The following is a 22,422-nucleotide window of genomic DNA, read 5'->3' on the forward strand; positions in this document are numbered from 1 at the left end:
TACAGGGGGCTGTGTGGCATTACCTACTGGAGGCTATGTGGCACTACCTACAGGGGGGCTGTGTGGCATTACCTACTGGAGGCTATGTGGCACTACCTACAGGGGGGCTGTGTGGCATTACCTACAGGGGGCTGTGTGGCATTACCTAGAAGGGAGTGCTGTGTGGAATTACCTACAAGTGGGGGCTGTGTGGCATTACCTACAGGGGGCTGTGTGGCAGGCACTACCTACACGGGGGCTGTGTGGCAGGCACTACCTACAGGGGGGCTGTGTGGCACTACCTACACGGGGGCTGTGTGGCACTACCTACAGGGGGGCTGTGTGGCACTACCTACAGGGGGGCTGTGTGGCACTACCTACAGGGGGGCTGTGTGGCACTACCTACAGGGGGGCTGTGTGGCACTACCTACAGGGGGGCTGTGTGGCACTACCTACCGGGGGGCTGTGTGCCACTACCTACAGGGGGGCTGTGTGGCACTACCTACAGGGGGGCTGTGTGGCATTACCTGCAGGGGGCTGTGTGGCACTACCTACAGGGGGCTGTGTGGCACTACCTACAGGGGGCTGTGTGGCACTACCTACAGGGGGCTGTGTGGCACTACCTACAGGGGGCTGTGTGGCATTACCTACAGGGGGCTGTGTGGCATTACCTACAGGGGGCTGTGTGGCATTACCTACAGGGGGCTGTGTGGCATTACCTACAGGGGGCTGTGTGGCATTACCTACAGGGGGCTGTGTAGCATTACCTACAGGGGGCTGTGTGGCATTACCTACAGGGGGGGCTGTGTGGCATTACCTACAGGGGGCTGTGTGGCATTACCAACACGGGGCTGTGTGGCATTATCTACAGGGGGCTGTATGGCATTATCTACAGGGGGCTGTATGGCATTACCTACAGGGGGCTGTGTGGCATTACCTACAGGGGGCTGTGTGGCACTACCTAAAGGGGGCTGTGTGGCACTACCTACAGGGGGCTGTGTGGCACTACCTACAGGGGGCTGTGTGGACCTACCTACCGGGGGGCTGTGTGCCACTACCTACAGGGGGGCTGTGTGGCACTACCTACAGGGGGGCTGTGTGGCATTACCTACAGGGGGCTGTGTGGCATTACCTAGAAGGGAGTGCTGTGTGGAATTACCTACAAGTGGGGGCTGTGTGGCATTACCTACAGGGGGCTGTGTGGCAGGCACTACCTACACGGGGGCTGTGTGGCAGGCACTACCTACAGGGGGGCTGTGTGGCACTACCTACACGGGGGCTGTGTGGCACTACCTACAGGGGGGCTGTGTGGCACTACCTACAGGGGGGCTGTGTGGCACTACCTACAGGGGGGCTGTGTGGCACTACCTACAGGGGGGCTGTGTGGCACTACCTACAGGGGGGCTGTGTGGCACTACCTACCGGGGGGCTGTGTGCCACTACCTACAGGGGGGCTGTGTGGCACTACCTACAGGGGGGCTGTGTGGCATTACCTGCAGGGGGCTGTGTGGCACTACCTACAGGGGGCTGTGTGGCACTACCTACAGGGGGCTGTGTGGCACTACCTACAGGGGGCTGTGTGGCACTACCTACAGGGGGCTGTGTGGCATTACCTACAGGGGGCTGTGTGGCATTACCTACAGGGGGCTGTGTGGCATTACCTACAGGGGGCTGTGTGGCATTACCTACAGGGGGCTGTGTGGCATTACCTACAGGGGGCTGTGTAGCATTACCTACAGGGGGCTGTGTGGCATTACCTACAGGGGGGGCTGTGTGGCATTACCTACAGGGGGCTGTGTGGCATTACCAACACGGGGCTGTGTGGCATTATCTACAGGGGGCTGTATGGCATTATCTACAGGGGGCTGTATGGCATTACCTACAGGGGGCTGTGTGGCATTACCTACAGGGGGCTGTGTGGCACTACCTAAAGGGGGCTGTGTGGCACTACCTACAGGGGGCTGTGTGGCACTACCTACAGGGGGCTGTGTGGACCTACCTACAGGGGGCTGTGTGGCACTACCTACAGGGGGCTGTGTGGCATTACTACAGGGGGGCTGTGTGGCATTACTACAGGGGGCTGTGTGGCATTACTTACAGGGGGCTGTGTGGCATTACCTACTGGAGGCTGTGTGGCACTACCTACAGGGGGGCTGTGTGGCATTACCTACAGGGGGCTGTGTGGCATTACCTAGAAGGGGGTGCTGTGTGGAATTACCTACAGGGGGCTGTGTGGCATTACCTACAGGGGGGCTGTGTGGCATTACCTACAGGGGGCTGTGTGGCATTACCTACAGGGGGCTGTGTGGCATTACTACAGGGGGCTGTGTGGCATTACCTACAGGGGGGCTGTGTGGCATTACCTACAGGGGCTGTGTGGCATTACCTACAGGGGCTGTGTGGCATTACCTACAGGGGGCTGTGTGGCACTACCTACAGGGGGCTGTGTGGCATTACCTACAGGGGGCTGTGTGCCATTACCTACAGGGGGGCTGTGTGGCACTACCTACAGGGGGCTGTGTGGCATTACCTACAGGGGGCTGTGTGGTACTACCTACAGGGGGGCTGTGTGGTACTACCTACAGGGGGGCTGTGTGGTACCACCTACAGGGGGGCTGTGTGGTACCACCTACAGGGGGGCTGTGTGGCACCACCTACAGGGGACTGTGTGGCACCACCTACAGGGGGCTGTGTGGCATTACCTACAGGAGGCCTGTGTGGCATTACCTACAGGGGGCTGTGTGGCATTACCTACAGGGGGCTGTGTGGCACTACCTACAAGGGGGGGCTGTGTGGCATTACCTACAGGGGGCTGTGTGGCATTACCTACAGGGGGCTGTGTGGCATTACCAACAGGGGGCTGTGTGGCACTACCTACAGGGGGCTGTGTGGCACTACCTACAGGGGGCTGTGTGGCACTACCTACAGGGGGCTGTGTGGCACTACCTACAGGGGGCTGTGGCACTACATACAGGGGGCTGTGTGGCACTACCTACAGGGGGCTGTGTGGCACTACCTACAGGGGGCTGTGTGGCACTACCTACAGGGGGCTGTGTGGCACTACCTACAGGGGGCTGTGGCACTACATACAGGGGGCTGTGTGGCATTACCTACAGGGGGCTGTGTGGCATTACCTACAGGGGGCTGTGTGGCACTACCTACAAGGGGCAGTGTGGCACTACCTACAGGGGGCTGTGTGGCATTACCTACAGGGGGCTGTGTGGCACTACATACAGGGGGCTGTGTGGCACTACCTACAGGGGGCTGTGTGGCACTACCTACAGGGGGCTGTGTGGCACTACCTACAGGGGGCTGTGGCACTACATACAGGGGGCTGTGTGGCACTACCTACAGGGGGCTGTGTGGCACTACCTACAGGGGGCTGTGTGGCACTACCTACAGGGGGCTGTGGCACTACATACAGGGGGCTGTGTGGCATTACCTACAGGGGGCTGTGTGGCACTACCTACAGGGGGCTGTGTGGCACTACCTACAGGGGGGCTGTGTGGCACTACCTACAGGGGGCTGTGTGGCACTACCTACAGGGGGCTGTGTGGCACTACCTACATGGGGCTGTGTGGCACTACCTACAGGGGGCTGTGTGGCACTACCTACAGGGGGCTGTGTGGCACTACCTACAGGGGGCTGTGTGGCACTACCTACAGGGGGCTGTGTGGCACTACCTACAGGGGGCTGTGTGGCACTACCTACAGGGGGCTGTGTGGCACTACCTACAGGGGGCTGTGTGGCACTACCTACAGGGGACTGTGTGGCACTACCTACAGGGGGCTGTGTGGCACTACCTACAGGGGGCTGTGTGGCACTACCTACAGGGGGCTGTGTGGCACTACCTACAGGGGGCTGTGTGGCATTACCTACAGGGGGCTGTGTGGCACTACCTACAAGGGGCAGTGTGGCACTACCTACAGGGGGCTGTGTGGCATTACCTACAGGGGGCTGTGTGGCACTACCTACAAGGGGCAGTGTGGCACTACCTACAGGGGGCTGTGTGGCATTACCTACAGGGGGCTGTGTGGCACTACCTACAGGAGGCTGTGTGGCACTACCTACAGGGGGCTGTGTGGCACTACCTACAGGGGGCTGTGTGGCACTACCTACAGGGGGCTGTTGCACTACATACAGTGGGCTGTGTGGCATTACCTACAGGGGGCTGTGTGGCACTACCTACAGGGGGCTGTGTGGCACTACCTACAGGGGGGCTGTGTGGCACTACCTACAGGGGGCTGTGTGGCACTACCTACAGGGGACTGTGTGGCATTACCTACAGGGGGCTGTGTGGCACTACCTACAAGGGGCAGTGTGGCACTACCTACAGGGGGCTGTGTGGCATTACCTACAGGGGGCTGTGTGGCACTACCTACAGGGGGCTGTGTGGCACTACCTACAGGGGGCTTTGTGGCACTACCTACAGGGGGCTGTGTGGCACTACCTACAGGGGGCTGTGGCACTACATACAGGGGTCTGTGTGGCACTACCTACAGGGGGCTGTGTGGCACTACCTACAGGGGGCTGTGTGGCACTACCTACAGGGGGCTGTGTGGCACTACCTACAGGGGGCTGTGTGGCACTACCTACAGGGGGCTGTGTGGCACTACCTACAGGGGGCTGTGTGGCACTACCTACAGGGGGCTGTGTGGCACTACCTACAGGGGGCTGTGTGGCACTACCTACAGGGGGCTGTGTGGCATTACCTACAGGGGGCTGTGTGGCACTACCTACAAGGGGCAGTGTGGCACTACCTACAGGGGGCTGTGTGGCATTACCTACAGGGGGCTGTGTGGCACTACCTACAAGGGGCAGTGTGGCACTACCTACAGGGGGCTGTGTGGCATTACCTACAGGAGGCTGTGTGGCACTACCTACAGGGGGCTGTGTGGCACTACCTACAGGGGGCTGTGTGGCACTACCTACAGGGGGCTGTGGCACTACATACAGGGGGCTGTGTGGCATTACCTACAGGGGGCTGTGTGGCACTACATACAGGGGGCTGTGTGGCACTACCTACAGGGGGCTGTGTGGCACTACCTACAGGGGGCTGTGTGGCACTACCTACAGGGGACTGTGTGGCATTACCTACAGGGGGCTGTGTGGCACTACCTACAAGGGTCAGTGTGGCACTACCTACAGGGGGCTGTGTGGCACTACCTACAGGGGGCTGTGTGGCACTACCTACAGGGGGCTGTGTGGCACTACCTACAGGGGGGCTGTGTGGCATTACCTACAGGGGGCTGTGTGGCACTACCTACAGGGGGCTGTGTGGCACTACCTACAGGGGGCTGTGTGGCACTACCTACAGGGGGCTGTGTGGCACTACCTACAGGGGGCTGTGTGGCACTACCTACAGGGGGCTGTGTGGCACTACCTACAGGGGGCTGTGTGGCACTACCTACAGGGGGCTGTGTGGCACTACCTACAGGGGGCTGTGTGGCACTACCTACAGGGGGCTGTGTGGCACTACCTACAGGGGGCTGTGTGGCACTACCTACAGGGGGCTGTGTGGCACTACCTACAGGGGGGCTGTGTGGCATTATCTACAGGGGGGCTGTGTGGCACTACCTACAAGGGGGCTGTGGCAGTATCTACAGAGGGAAGTGTGGCAAAAGTTTACAAATGAAATTCATCCGATTTTAAAATGGACAGGGAAAAAACGGATGCAAAAACGGCAACAAGGCCCTGAACGGAAGCAAAACGGATGCAAACCGGCCGATTTTATCGGCCAATACTCGGACGCTGTGGTGTGAATAGAGCCTTATAGATCTGAGAAGACAGGGAGGGAAAAACTAAAACAGAACCTGGCCTGGTCATTAAGGGGTTAACCTGCGGTGCGGATTATAAACACGCAGGATATCAGATTTAAACCACGGATTCGCTGCGCATTTGTTGCAGAATTTCCCCATTAAGTTCAATGGGAAAGTCAAGTTCCGCAACAAACGCCATTGTTCCCAGAATCCTCTGCGGCTCCGCCGCGTGTTCACAGCAACGCTGCAGGTTACACAGATATAAAGAAGAAGGCGTCATGTGACCCCTGCAGCCAATCACAGGCTGGAGAGGTCACATGTCATTATAGGGGTCCCCTGGACACAGCCGGAAGAGCAGGGGCGTGTTGCTATGGTAACGCTGGGAGAGGTGAGGATCGGCCTTGTTGTATTTCTGTAGTAGATATTCGGGAGAATTATACGTCCACCATTTGGGGTGAATATTCGGGGTGATTTCCTTGCGTGTTGTGGGTCGTATTCGCTACGTGTGAACATTCCCTTAAACCGCACGGTGAACGACATTAACAAGAAACGTATAAAAGTCAGTGAATAAGTTGTATGTAGCGAATATTATGTCATTACAAACTACGACTCGTCCCACAAAACATCCGACCACTACAAAGACCAGAAATAACCACTTACCCCAAAGAGGCCAGCGCTGGAGGGGTTAAATCCCGGCTAGACGTCCAGTGGGCGGGGTCACTCAATGATTGACAGCTCTCTGCATACACACACTCATACAGGGGTGACTGATAACAGAGAGAACACCCGACCAGCTCTCCTCTCTACCTCATACACGGCAATAGCTGAAGGACCTGTGATGACGTCACTACCACGTGGCCAGGACAGGAGGGGCGGAGCTTATCCGCGGAGCCAGGCGGTGTATGAAGGACATGTGATAATATCAGGATCACGTGACCGATGTATGGGGGGCGGAACTTAGAACTTGGACGAATGGACGACGGATTAGAGGCCTATGATGATGATGATCACGTGATATTTGGGGTGGGGCTGTGAGGGGGCGAGGCTCTGCTGTGTGGCGCACTCATACCGATCACTTCACATGAGGGGTGGGGCTCTTGTGCTACGTAAGGAAGAAGCAAAGTTAATCACGTGACGGGGCGGGGCTCCTTCGATGTGTAAAGCGATGATGATCACGTGACATGTGAGGGGACGGGACTATGCCTCCTCTCCACATATAAGCCCCGGCCATCCTGAACCGGTCACGTGGTGGAGACGTCATCACAGGTCCTTGCCGTTTGTGAGGTGGAGCAGCGCTGGTCGGGTGTACATGACTTCTGGTCACCGCTGTTGTTTCGTGTTCCCTCTGTTATCAGTCAGGAGAATTCCCATGATGCAGTAGTAAGGTAAGGTTACATGAGGTCATTTCTGTGCGGTTTTGGTGCGGTTTTTGGCACAGTGTTGTACATAATTTAGTGGGTAATGGGCAGCCAGTGACCGCATTGGTGGAATGAGGGGAGAGGTAGATTTACCCCTGCAGCAGAGCTGAGAATGGGTAGGAGGGTGTAATAGTGTTAGATGGGAAGCCACAGAGGAGGATGGGGGAGTAGTCTAGATGGTGGACGATGAGGGCATATGTACTGGCATTTATGTCTGCTCGAGGGGGAGGAAAGACGGACTTCTAGAGGGAGCGGAGGAAAGACGGACTTCTAGAGGGAGTGGAGGAAAGGCGGACTTCTAGAGGGAGGGGAGGAAAGGCGGACTTCTAGAGGGAGGGGGAGGAAAGATGGACTTCTAGAGGGGGGGGAGGAAAGGCGGAATTCTAGAGGGAGTGGAGGAAAGGCGGAATTCTAGAGGGAGTGGAGGAAAGGCCGACATTTAGAGGGTTTATGAGGTGGAGGCAGCAAGAAGTGGGAAGCCTGTGCTGTCTGACATTAAGTCCATGTTCACACAGTTCTTTGATGCAATAACCGCGCCGCAAAAACCGGCCGAAAATGCCTCCCATTGATTTCAATGGGGGGGCGGAGGCGTCTTTTTCCCGGGAGTGGTAAAACCGTCTTGCGGGAGAAAGAAGGGACATGCCCTATCTTCGGGCGTTTTTGCCTCTGACCTCCCATTGACATCAATGAGAGGCAGAGAAAGCGTATTTTGCTGAGTTTTATGCCTCGGTGCTCCATGGTCGCGGGTGAAAATCGGCGTGCAGGCAGAGGAAAATCTGCCTCAAACTTCAAAACGGAATTTTGAGGCAGAATTTCCCCTGCAAAAAACTGTGTGAACCGGCCTAAAGGTTATCCCAATACAGCGACCTGTGAGACGGCAAAAGTGTGGAGCCTTTACCTGTGATTGATAGTTCTGGTGAGGGGGGGGGTGAAATGGGGTAAAGATGATTCAGTTTTCTCCAGGTTGATCTTTAGGAAGCGGGAGGTGAAGGTGGAGATAACTGTTAGGGTATGTTCACACGCAGAGGTTTCAGATTAATTTGGACGTTTTACGCCTGAAAAATGCCCCTAATACGCCTAATAACATCTGCCCATTGCTTTCAATGGGAATTACTTTGTTCTGTTCCCACGAGCCTTTATTTTACGCGTCGCTGTCAAAATACGGCGCGTAAAATGACGGCTCGTCAAAAGAAGTGCAGGACGCTTCTTGGGACGTTTTTGGAGGCGTTTTTCATTGACTCCATTGAAAAACGCAGCGAAAAACGCGAGTTGTTAAAAAAATCTTCTGAAAATCAGGAGCTGTGTGACCCTGAAAACAGCTCCGTATTCTCAGACGTTTTAGCTAAGCGTGAGAACATACCCTAAGGCTCTGTTCACATTCAAACTCAAAAACGTCTGAAAATACGCAGCTTCAAGGGAAAACCGCTCCTGATCGCTATTTTTGTGGCGTTTTTTACGGCTATGTTTAGAGCTGTTTACTATATAGTCAATGAAAAACGGCTCCAAAAACGTCCCAAGAAATTACCTGCACTTCATTTTCATGGCCGTTTTTTTACGCGACCGTTTTGAAAAAGGCCGCGTAAAAAAATGACCTGTTAAAACAGAACGCCAGTTTTCCCATTAAAATCAATGGGCAGATGTTTGGAGGCGTTCTGCTTCCGATTTTTCGTGCATTTACGGCCCGGAAAATTGGCCGTGTCAACATACCCTTAGACGCTCTAAATAGCAGAGAGGTAACATCCAGAGCAGAGATGTAAATTTGACTTAAGGTTTAGATGGAGAAGAGTAAGGGTCCCAGGACCCTGAGACTCTTGAGGGACACTAACAGAGAAAGGGTGGGACAAGGAAGAGGAGGTGGTGTGTGAGTGGGAGATACTAAGTCTTTTGTTGGTAAGGTATGAGGAGATCCAGGAGAGCGCCATGTCTGTGATGTCAAAATACTAGAGAATTTGTACCAGGATGGTGTGGTCTACTGTGTCGTAGGTGGTGGACAGGTCTAGAAGGAAGAGCACCGTAATGTAGAAGCAGAGGACAGGACTAGAAGGAGGAGCAGAGGACAGGACTAGAAGGAGATGCACAGAGTAATGTAGAAGCAGAGGACAGGTCTAGAAGGAGGAGCACAGAGTAATGTAGAAGACGAGGACAGGTCTAGAAGGAGGAGGAGCACAGAGTAATGTAGAAGGAGGAGGACAGGTCTAGAAGGAGGAGGACAGGTCTAGAAGGAGGAGCACAGAGTAATGTAGAAGCAGAGGATTGGACTAGAAGGTGGTGGACAGCTCTAGAAGGAGGAGCATAGGGTAATGTAGAAGCAGAGGACAGGCCTAGAAGGAGGAGCATAGAGTAATATAGAAGCAGAGGACAGGTCTAGACGGAGCAGCACAGAGTAATGTAGAAGCAGAGGACAGGTCTGGAAGGAGGAGCACAGAGATATGTAGAAGTAGGGGACAGGTCTAAAAGGAGGAGCACAGAGTAATGTAGAAGCAGAGGACAGGTCTAGAAGGAGGAGCACAGAGTAATGTAGAAGCAGAGGATGGGACTAGAAGGTGGTCGACAGGTCTAGAAGGAGGAGCATAGAGTAATATAGAAGCAGAGGACAGGTCTAGAAGGAGGAGCATAGAGTAATGTAGAAGCAGAGGACAGGTCTAGAAGGAGGAGCACAGAGTAATGTAGAAGCGGAGAACAAGGTAATGTAGAAGCGGAGGACAGGTCTAGAAGGAGAACAGAGTAATGTAGAGGACAGGTCTAGAAGGGGCAGCACAGAGTAATGTAGAAGCAGAGGACAGGTCTAGAAGGAGGATCATAGGGTAATATAGAAGCAGAGGACAGGTCTAGAAGGAGCAGCATAGAGTAATGTAGAAGCGGAGGACAGGTCTAGAAGGAGAACAGGGTAATGTAGAAGGAGAGGTTTAGGAGGAGGAGCACAGAGTAATGTAGAAGCAGAGGACCGGTCTAGAAGGAGCACCACAGAGTAATGTATAAGCGGAGGACAGGTCTAGAAGGAGATCAGGGTAATGTAGAAGCAGAGGACAGGCCTAGAAGGAGGAGCACAGAGTAATGTAGAAGCAGAGGACAGGTCTAGAAGGAGCAGCACAGAGTAATGTAGAAGCAGAGGACAGGTCTAGAAGGAGGATCATAGGGTAATATAGAAGCAGAGGACAGGTCTAGAAGGAGGAGCACAGAGTAATGTAGAATCAGAGGACAGGTCTAGAAGGTGGAGCATAGAGTAATGTAGAAGCGGAGGACAGGTCTAGAAGGAGAACAGAGTAATGTAGAGGACAGGTCTAGAAGGAGGAGCACTTAGTAATGTAGAAGCAGAGGACAGGCCTAGAAGGAGCACAGAGTAATGTAGAAGCAGAGGACAGGTCTAAAAGGAGCAGCACAGAGTAATGTAGAAGCGGAGGACTGGTCTAGAAAGAGCAGCACAGAGTAATGTAGAATGCCTTCCGTGCATACACACTGCACTGCCGGGGCCTTCCGTGCACGCGCGCTGCGCTGCCGGGGCCTTCCGTGCGCGCTGCGCTGCCGGGGCCCTCCGTGCAGGCGCGCTGCGCTGCCGGGGCCCTCCGTGCAGGCGCGCTGCGCTGCCGGGGCCCTCCGTGCAGGCGCGCTGCGCTGCCGGGGCCCTCCGTGCAGGCGCGCTGCGCTGCCGGGGCCCTCCGTGCAGGCGCGCTGCGCTGCCGGGGCCCTCCGTGCAGGCGCGCTGCGCTGCCGGGGCCCTCCGTGCAGGCGCGCTGCGCTGCCGGGGCCCTCCGTGCAGGCGCGCTGCGCTGCCGGGGCCCTCCGTGCAGGCGCGCTGGGCTGCCGGGGCTCTCCGTGCAGGCGCGCTGGGCTGCCGGGGCCCCCCGTGCAGGCGCGCTGGGCTGCCGGGGCCCCCCGTGCAGGCGCGCTGGACTGCCGGGGCCCCCCGTGCAGGCGCGCTGGACTGCCGGAAGGCATCTCCTCCAATCACGTCTGTCACTGGAATGTAGTAACACCTCCTCCAATCACGTCTGTCACTGGAATGTAGTAACACCTCCTCCAATCACGTCTGTCACTGGAATGTAGTAACACCTCCTCCAATCACGTCTGTCACTGGAATGTTGTAACCCCTCCTCCAATCGCCAATATGGTCCGTTATGTGTCATGTCACCAATGCAGCAATAGTAATGTTGTAGAGCAATGAGAATGACAAGGAACCAGGAGGATCAGGATGACCTCTATATAGAAACAAAGAAGATGACGGCTGGAGGAGAGCACATGGTCCTTCTAGTCCCCCCAATATTATTCCCTTCTTAGTTTTGGCCTCGTTCTATTTCCTCAATGTCTTTTTGTAGGTGAGGTCTCCAGTATTACAGATGTGGGGTCACTAGAGCGCCATACAGCGGGGTCACATTCTCCCTCTCTACTGAGGGGGGAATACTGTGTTCAGTTCTCTAAGTGTCTCTCTCCATACACAGGAGTACACAATAGTGAAGAAGACATCGGGTGACTGTACGACTCCCATCATCCATGAGTCAGGAGGATGGAGCAGTAGTCAGAGCCCCATCACAGAGCCTCCCCCTCACTCCCGGATACATGAGAAGAAGATCTTAGAACTGATCTACAAGATGACTGAGCTGCTGACTGGAGAGGTGACACTGCTGGGAAATTCTACAGTAACAGCACTGGAGGTGTCTGGGTGATGACTGTATCATTGTGTGTTTCAGGTTCCTATAAGGTGTGAGGACGTCGCTGTCTATTAATCCATGCAGGAGTGGGAGTATCTAGAAGGACACAAGGATCTGTACGAGGAGGTGATGATGGAGGACTACCGGCCGTGCACGTCACAAGGTGAGAAGAGACAGAGATATATATATATATATATATATATATATATATATATATATATTGGCATCACTTTGGGCACAGGCTGGACTGGCGGCCATGCTGAGAACACCTGTGCACATTTGTGGGGAGGGTAATTCATGTGTGGAGCAAGAAAATCATGGCGTCTCCTTGTAATATTTGTCCCACCACAGACCACGTGGCTTGTAGTACATCATTTCCGCTGATCTCTAGCCCTGGACACCAGCTTTTGCAAAACTACAACTCCCAATGTGGTTCTCAGGGCATGCTGGGAGTTGTAGTTCTGCAGGTTGGAGAACTGATTTATACAAAAGTTTCATGAAAAGGGTAGAACATCAATGACATCCAGAATAAGGTCTCATCCGTACCCCCGCGCTCTCCATATAAAGCTTCATATTACAGGAGGACGGCGCTGACAGATCACATGGGCGGATACAATTTTTTTTTTTTTTACACATTTTGGTTTATTTTGTTAATTGACCCCATTCTGGTAAATGTGATGATGTCACGTGTCATGAAATAGCTGTGACCCTGTGATATCTCGCCCACTTAGCACCCATGACCCATGTTGGAGGGGTGTTTTCCATGTGGCGTTGCATTAGCTGTAATAACATTTCTTCTTCTCTGGGGTCACATATTACACCCTCGCACCAAAAGCCATGCGGTCTTGGCATGAACACAATTTCGGGTGAGAGTCCATGACCACGTATGTAAATGCCGTGTTGTCTGTTTTATGGCTGCGATTCTACATGTTAGAAAGTCTGTGGAATTGACCACATTGGTTTGGGAATTCTTTGAGGTGATAGAAACTTCCCCAGAGGGTGTAGTGTGACCCTACTGTCTGTATTCTTCTACCATGTTTTGTTATATATGGCCGCTCTGTTGTAACGGTTCACTGGGATACGCTTCTTGTGATGTCATCTAGAATGTGGGCAGATTCTATTTCTCTACACTCTGAGCGTGATGTCATGAAGGGCGTGGCCTGTAATCTGTATGTGTTCCGTTTGCACATAATGGCCATCATGTTGTGACCTCATCAATTCTATAAATTGGGGTCACACATTGACTGCGGTGTCAGTTTCTCTTGCTGGCTCTCATCATGGACGTTTCTTATAAGAAGAGGAGGTTGGTGAAGATGTTTCCAATGATGAGTGTTATAGAGAAGACGGAGGTTGGCGGACGCCAGTTTCCGAAGGACGTGGAGATGGAGGAGGAGGACGAGAAGATGGAGGTTGGCGGACGCCAGTTTCCGGAGGACGTGGAGATTGAGGAGGAGGACGGAAAGACGGAGGTTCGCGGATGCCAGTTTCCGTGTGACGTGGAGATGGAGGAAGTGGAGGATAATGATGACAAAATGGAGGTTGGCGGACGCCAATTTCCAGCTTATGTGGAGATGGAGAAACTTTCGGGGGCTACCGTTAACATCAGGGCCTCCAACCCCCGAAAGAGAAAGTGTCCATTTGAGTAAACTCTGCCGCTTGGGGCCCATTTACCATCAGGGCCCCCAACCCCCGGGAGAAAGCGGCCATCTTAATCCCATCTGCCGCTCGGGGCCCATTTACCATCTTTAGGTGAGGTAAGTGCCGTCCACTGATGATCTTCTCACCTCACAACTCTTCTACGCCTGGACACTGAATTTCTGATGTTTTTGCAGTTGTCACCCCCAACATCGTGGCCTTTACCACTTAAACCATCTGAATCTCCCATGAAGACTCCTCCAGTGCTTAGAACCAGTGACGAGCAGAACAGACGCGGGATCCGGTAAGTCTGACGTCTTCCGCTCGTCTTCTCCTTCTGGTGAAGGTTTTGGGAAGTTTTTTGCTTATTTGTATTTTTTTCTTTTCTAGGATCTGACTTCGAAAAACATGAAAAACATTTCGGTCTTTTCTGATCCAGGACTGAGCTGTGGCGGCCATATCCACGTGTGAAGAAGGACCCTCCCCCTCTTCATCTCACCGATCATCGCAGGTTAAAGGGCCGGAGCCACAGAAAACCGCACAGAAATTCTACCAGATTCTAGAATAAACAAATTTTTCTTTACAATTTTTTGTATTTTCATTTGTATATTGGGGAATTTATCCCAGGAACCTTTGTTCTATGGGGATCAGAAGGATGTAGAGAGGAGTAATACTCTGCAGAATATATCACTATGTATCTGTCAGGAGGTAGAGGAGCAATGTTCTGCAGATCTCTAGAGGTGAGTAGTGTAATAATCTGCAGGATATATCACTATGTATCTGTCCGGAGGCTTTTTGGAATTTTCTTGAAAATATAAACCATTGCTGGTAAATATATAATTTCTCTAACGTCTTAAGGACTGATAAAAAAAAGTAATGCCGACCGGGAAAAATATATCACCCTCCGCCCCCCCCCCCCCTTCCCCCCATAAAAAGGTGGAGGTGAAAGGTCAGAATGTTTTTCTTATTTTGCAGATACTTACTTGTATTCCTTTATTTCAGTAACACAACGGATGATAACAGAGAATCACAGCTCCATATTTATTCCCCACGATTCTGCCGTTTTTAGTAATGTGACATTTGTGGCCCTAGTGTGCGATGTGACTTACTGGACTCTTTGCGGTGCAACTCACGCGGCGGCGGCAGTAAAACGTCAGAAACTGGACAATAAATGTGAAAAGTTAGGCCCCCAGTTTGTGCGAAGTGAAATTGAGCCGGGCAGCGTAAAGAAAGCACCCGAGTGTGAGTGCCCCCCCCCCCCCATAAAAGCAATGGGTTCTGGCATTTGGCCGGGTTTGCCATTTGTGGACGGTGGCCCTGATCTGCGTCCTGAGAACGCAGATGTAGTTGACACCAGGACATGCCGCCTGCCAATAGGGACACGAGAACAAGCCCCCAGGAGCACATCAGGGTATATGTAATATGTGAGGAGTACATCAGGGTATATGTAATCTGTGAGGAGTACATCAGGATATATGTAATATGTGAGGAGTACACCAGGGTATATGTAATATGTGAGGAGTACATCAGGGTATATGTAATATGTGAGGAATACATCAGGGTATATGTAATATGTGAGGAGTACATCAGGGTATATGTAATATGTGAGGAGTACATCAGGATATATGTAATCTGTGCGGAGTACATCAGGATATATGTAATATGTGAGGAGTACATCAGGATATATGTAATATGTGAGGAGTACATCAGGGTATATGTAATATGTGAGGAGTACATCAGGGTATATGTAATATGTGAGGAGTACATCAGGGTATATATAATATGTGAGGAGTACATCAGGGTATATGTAATATGTGAGGAGCACATCAGGATATATGTAATGTGTGAGGAGTACATCAGGATATATGTAATCTGTGAGGATACATCAGGGTATATGTAATATGTGAGGAGTACATCAGGATATATGTAATATGTGAGGAGTACATCAGGGTATATGTAATATGTGAGGAGTACATCAGGATATATGTAATATGTGAGGAGTACATCAGGATATATGTAATATGTGAGGAGTACATCAGGGTATATGTAATATGAGGAGCACATCAGGGTATATGTAATATGTGAGGAGCACATCAGGGTATATGTAATATGAGAGGAGCACATCAGGGTATATGTAATATGTGAGGAGTACATCAGGATATATGTAATATGTGAGGAGAACATCAGGATATATGTAATCTGTGAGGATACATCAGGGTATATGTAATATGTGAGGAGTACATCAGGATATATGTAATATGTGAGGAGTACATCAGGATATATGTAATATGTGAGGAGAACATCAGGATATATGTAATCTGTGAATATACATCAGGGTATATGTAATATGTGAGGAGTACATCAGGGTATATGTAATATGTGAGGAGTACATCAGGGTATATGTAATATGTGAGGAGTACATCAGGGTATATGTAATGTGTGAGGAGTACATCAGGGTATATGTAATATGTGAGGAGTACATCAGGGTATATGTAATATGTGAGGAGTACATCAGGGTATATGTAATATGTGAGGAGTACATCAGGATATATGTAATATGTGAGGAGTACATCAGGGTATATGTAATATGTGAGGAGTACATCAGGGTATATGTAATATGTGAGGAGTACATCAGGATATATGTAATATGTGAGGAGTACATCAGGGTATATGTAATATGTGAGGAGTACATCAGGGTATATGTAATATGTGAGGAGTACATCAGGGTGTATGTAATATGTGAGGAGTACATCAGGGTGTATGTAATATGTGAGGAGTACATCAGGGTATATGTAATATGTGAGGAGTACATCAGGGTATATGTAATATGTGAGGAGTACATCAGGGTATATGTAATATGTGAGGAGTACATCAGGGTATATGTAATATGTGAGGAGTACATCAGGGTATATGTAATATGTGAGGAGTACATCAGGGTATATGTAATATGTGAGGAGTACATCGGGGTATATGTAATATGTGCGGAGTACATCAGGATATATGTAATGTGTGAGGAGTACATCAGGATATATGTAATATGTGAGGAGAAAATCAGGATATATGTAATCTGTGAGGATACATCAGGGTATATGTAATATGTGAGGAGTACATCAGGATATATGTAATATGTGAGGAGTACATCAGGGTATATGTAATATGTGAGGAGTACATCGGGGTATATGTAATATGTGAGGAGTACATCGGGGTATATGTAATATGTGCGGAGTACATCAGGATATATGTAATGTGTGAGGAGTACATCAGGATATATGTAATGTGTGAGGAGTACATCAGGATATATGTAATATGTGAGGAGTACATCAGGATATATGTAATATGTGAGGAGTACATCAGGGTATATGTAATATGTGAGGAGTAGATCGGGATATATGTAATATGTGCGGAGTAGATCGGGGTATATGTAATATGTGGGGAGTACAACGGGATATATGTAATATGTGAGGAGTACGTCAGGGTATATGTAATCTGTGAGGAGTACGTCAGGGTATATGTAATCTGTGAGGAGTACGTCAGGGCATATGTAATCTGTGAGGAGTACGTCGGTATATGTCATCTGTGAGGAGTACGTCAGGGTATATGTAATGTGTGAGGAGTACATCAGGATATATGTAATATGTGAGGAGTACATCAGGATATATGTAATATGTGAGGAGTACATCAGGATATATGTAATATGTGAGGAGTACATCAGGATATATGTAATATGTGAGGAGTACATCAGGATATATGTAATATGTGAGGAGTACATCAGGATATATGTAATATGTGAGGAGTACATCAGGGTATATTTCATCTGTGAGGAGTACATCAGGATATATGTAATATGTGAGGAGTACATCAGGAAATATGTAAGCTGTGAGGAGTGGCGTGGACAATTATGTTATACTTACCCTCCTCTTCGGTTTAGGGCGCAGCCGAGGTCCTGACGCCATCTAGCGGCACACAGCGACATGATGCGGGAAGACGTCAGGATCTCCACTGCGCTCGGGAACGAGAAGAGCAAGTATATTATTATCACTACAGTAACGGGCCCGTGTAGTTTATTACATAGGACCCAGTTACTATGGTAACTTTTTATAGAGGTGGTGCGGGGGTCCGTGGGCACCCACTTGCTTCAAGTCCTGGTCGCAATTGTGACCCCCTATAACTACTCCACTGTGGACCACAGTTCTACAATGAAAGCGAGTCTACCCTCCTCTACACAGGGTAAGTTTGGTGGATTTTAAGCTTTTTGTTTCTTTCAGGAAACAATAAATTCTCCACCATCCTGATCTTTTACTCCAAGCCAAATAGATCTGAAGACAAGACAGATCTAGGTATGGAGATTATGTTCCTCATGAGAGAACGACTCGTGCCAGGACACTGGAGGGGAGCTGACCTGATTACAGGTTACCAATGAGGGAGCTTTGGGAGTGAAGACCATGTCATGGAGGAATGTGATGTACAGATCCACTGATGACAAGGCTTTAAGCCCCCCAATTCTCTTGAGAAATATTATGGCCAGGGGCGGACACACCACATGTGCAAACCGTACAGCAGTACAGCGACCCAGTACATTGCAAGTAAGGGACTGGGACAGTGGCTCATAGTTACTGGTGTATTATTGCAGAGACTCAATGTGGAGTGCCATGATAAACCCTTGATTATGACCAGTAGGAAATTACATTTTAGGATAGGTATTTATGCGAGACTTCTAGAGGTAGATGAGCATAAACCTCTTAGGAGTAAAGCAAAGTCCCATTGTGCCACAGATCTAAGGATGGTAGGTCTCATTCTAGCAGACCGTTTCAGGAACCTTTTCACCAAGGGCTTTTGTGACACGGATCTTACACAAAAAAGCAGACCTGGACTCAATTTGGACCTTCAACCCCTTCCCAATGTATGACATATACTTACGTCATAGCCAGGTAGGGGAAGTACTGTATGGAGCGTGCTCACGGACGGAGTATGCTCCATAAAATGTGGGTGTCGGCTGTATGATACAGCCGACACTTCACTATAACGAATGAGATCTCACTCCAGCACAATCCCGCTCCTTTAACTCTTTTTGATGCCGCGGTCAATATCGACCGCGGCATCTAGAGCAATAGAAGGAGGGAGACGATCCCCTCTGACAGCCGATCGCCCCCACCCGCAACCCTATCATAGTTGTTATGTCAGTCTGGGGACCTAATGAAGGCCCGAAGGTCTGACATCTCTGTACTCCTATGAAGCCCTAGCTCCAGCAGGGCTTCATAGGAGACTGTCAGTATAGCGAAATAATGGAATACATTAGTATTGCAGTATATCATAAAAGCGATCCAATGTGCGCCGGTTCAACTTCCCAAGGGGGACTAATAAAAAAAAAAGTAAAAATCTGTGAAATAAAGTTTTTTAATGTACAAAATATTAAAAGTTCAAAAAAAGAAACCTTTTCCCATTTTCCCCCGAAAACATTGTAAAAAAAAAAAATCAACATAATTGGTATCGCCACGTCCGTAAAAGTCGGAGCTATTACAATATCTCATTATTTAACACGCACGGTGTACTCCATAAAAAAAAAGAAAACTGTTAAACACCAGAATCGCTGTTTTTTGGTCACTTCATCTACCACAAAAAAATAAAATAAAAAGTGATCACAAATCTGCATGTACCCCTATATGGTACCATGAAAAACTACAGCTCATCCCACAAAAAAATATTCCCTCCTACCGCTCAATCGACAAGAATTGTGAAAAGAATGTTATGGATCTCAGAATTTGGCAACACAAAATAAATTAAATTTTTTAAAGTTACTATTTTTCCTTGTACAAGTAGTAAAATATAAAAAGAAACTATACATTTGGAATCGCCATAATCGTATTGACGCACAGAATAAAGCTAAAATGTCATTTTAATTGCATGGTGAACGCATTTTAATTATCCACCCCATAATAAATATTTCTTCCATTTCCTAGTACATTATATGGTACAATAAATGGTGCCATGAAAAAAGTACAACTCCTCCCGCAAAAATCAAGCCCTCATAGGGCTATATTGACGGAAAGATAAAAAAGTTATGGCTTTCGGAATGTGGGGAGGAAAAAATTTAAATCTGAAAAATGGCTGTGGCAGGAAGGGGTTAAGGTCAATAGACTCTGTCCTTTTCCAAATGCTTCCTGCAGGAAGTGTAGGATGTTGTTAAATCGCGGGTTGGAACTATCCACTCCTTGAGTGGAATACCAAGCTGAAAAGACCTCTTCAACCCTTGTGTAAGCCTTCTTGGTAGATTTAGATCTGGTCTGTGAGCAGGTCTTAATAAATTCACTGGAGAGCCCTTTCGATTATAAAAGGAGCTGCTGAAACTTTAGGCTGTTAGGCTGAAACTCTTCTGCTCTAATCCCCCAAGTTCTGCACTGGGGAAGTCTCCGGTAACACCCTGAACTCATCTGAATGAGTTGGAAATATCATGACCTCTGTGGTCAGAACAGTATAATGGTTTTTTTTCTGTGGCCTTGACTTGCCTGATTTTCATTTATACCCTGGGTATCAAGGAAACCAGAGGGAAAATGTAAGGAAACCTGAACCTCCTAAGGATGGACAGGGCATCCACTGCCAAGGAATTGTCCCCCTGATAAAAGGAGAGAAATGTTCCCACCTTGGCACTGAACCTGTTTGCCATGAGATCGTTCTCTTGCACTCTCCACATCCTGGTGATCTGCTTGAAGATCTCTAAATTCAGAGACATTTCTCCCGGGACTGCTAGACTTCCCTGAGAAGTTCTAATCGGGTGTCATCCATCAGATGAATCATTTAGGTATGGAACCACAGATACCCCCTGTGTTCTTACAGGTAGCTATAGCAGACACCACCTTAGAAAAGGTGTGAGGAACCGAAGAAATCTAGACTGCTCGGTCATCCTGATTGACTTTAAGTGCTATGGAGCCCCTTAACTCTCAGTGACGTACTATTCCATCATGGAAACCATCCCGTTCGCGCTCCATGACGGAATAGTACGTCACGGGAGTAACGGCCATTTCGGCCGTCTTCCCGACACATACAGGAGCTGTGACAGCTGCTGTCTTGTACAGCAATTGCCACAGCTCCTATAGCGGGGGACCGATCGCTTTGTCCCCACTGATTAACCCCTTAAAAGCCGCGTTCGGCATGTGGTTCAGTAAAATCCAGGAGATTATGGGAATGGAGGACCTCACGGCATCAATGAGAGGATCCCACGCCAACTTTCTTAAAACATGGCGTGTCTGGATTAGGTTTCAATCATGGAGTATAGGATCATCATGGCCTCTTGAGCATAATCCCTAGGCCCATTACGTCAGGTCAGTTCTCTCTCCTTCCTTTTCCCTTTCTGTCCCCTCTTCTCATTTGTTTCTCCTTAGCTCTTTCCTGTTCCCTTACGGGTTATTATGCATGGCTGCGGGTTCAGGGTGCATACCAGAGTTTCTTTATCAATATTGATCTCAACTGAATGTTGTTATTCTTTGTGTTCTTTGCACTCCTTGTAACTCCATATACTGGCCTGTGGGCCGATGTCAGTGCTGCTTATGTCTGCACCATTATATTAAAATATTTTGTAAAAAGAAAAAAATATAGAACAGCCTCGTTCAATAGCGATCGCGGCTTCTTAGGGGTTAAACCACCATCGACGGCCCGCTACACGATAGCGGACGGCGATGGTGGCTATGGCAACCGGACGCCTAACAATGGCATCCGGCTATGCTATCTACGGAAGCCTAGTGGGTCCTGACAAAGTCGCCTTGCGAGTCCCTAACTAGAACTTCATGTTGGGTTGCGAGCTTTGAGTATTTTGGCCAAAATAACAACTAATACCCCATGTTTCATGGATATTTTTACTATATATACTTTTTTCAGGTCGCGGCCAGGCTTTCTATGCTGGGAGGGCATGATGTGCTTGGTTTGGCATGCAGAGCAGCCCGCCTTAGCTGACAGTAGGGACGTTACAAATAGGCTGTGATACGGCAAAATATGCTATGCCTGACGACTGGCACATTATCCCCCCCTCCATGTATTACACATAAAAAAGGGGAAAGCAAAAGGGAGGATCCTATAGGGCGCTGCTGCGTGGTTATTGAAAGATAGTCAATGATGGTAAATACAAGAGTAAATACGTGAATATTAATTTATTTAGGCTACGCGTTTCGACACTGTACCAGCGTCTTCCTCAGGCCATAAAATATACATACAACAAGTTTATTTATATACTAACAAGAACCAAACAAACCGGAAGGGGATGGGGGTCATACAGGGGAAAGGTCAAAAGGTGAAGGTGACGTCATAAGTGATACAGGTATCGTAGGATTATTTGAAATATTGTTAACAAACAAATTAATAATAATTGTACCTAAGGGATACCATAGTCGGCACCCTGAACAATTTCAGAAAATCAACATTTATAATTTCACACACATATAATTGCAATTACAATTAATTACAGTCCATGTAGTGCGTCCTAAGAAAATTTTCATTCACAAATTCATTAAAAGAATACGTAAAATATGGGGGCGGGAACATTAATGGATATTGAAGAAATATATAATTAAAATAAATAGACACAGATAAATATATATAAAAGTGTCAAATATTAATATAATAAATAGTGAACACCAAAAGTAACCTAACGGGCAGAATTTTACTTTGTTCATATGTTGCTCGAAATAAGGAATAAAACTACAAAGGTACAGAAAAACGGGTGAACGTACACGCAAGGTGTGATTAATAGCTGAATCCCCTTGATGTGCGTTTTCATGATTAAGACAAAGACACGGGGTTGGTGTATAAATATCTATAGTTACTTCAAAAGAGGGTTGTTATATAGAGATATAAAAATATGTATATGATTTAAAACTATTTAAAAAAAAGGAAACAAAGTATGAAAGGAGCTTCACAGCTTCCATTAGTAATTTGTTTGGATAACACGGAAGTTGACCGTGTTTATCGGGATCAGAGAGATGCGATATAGATCGGGTT

The 22,422-nt window shown here is 49.2% G+C and overlaps 2 protein-coding genes across 2 annotated transcripts in view; both read right to left on the bottom strand.

Moving 5' to 3' along the window:
- The window catches only part of LOC142664715 (zinc finger protein 878-like), a 33,858-nt gene extending 27,316 nt beyond the window's left edge, over positions 1–6,542 (bottom strand). Inside the window, exon 1 of the mRNA XM_075843995.1 lies at positions 6,399–6,542. The gene's annotated coding sequence lies outside the window, so the exon portion shown is untranslated. The remainder of the gene's footprint in view (positions 1–6,398) is intronic.
- Positions 1–22,422, bottom strand: part of LOC142664704 (uncharacterized) — a 358,460-nt gene that overhangs the window by 176,619 nt on the left and 159,419 nt on the right. The window lies entirely within an intron of this gene.

This window comes from Rhinoderma darwinii, chromosome 1, assembly GCF_050947455.1.
Source record: "Rhinoderma darwinii isolate aRhiDar2 chromosome 1, aRhiDar2.hap1, whole genome shotgun sequence".
Lineage (NCBI taxonomy): Eukaryota > Metazoa > Chordata > Amphibia > Anura > Rhinodermatidae > Rhinoderma > Rhinoderma darwinii.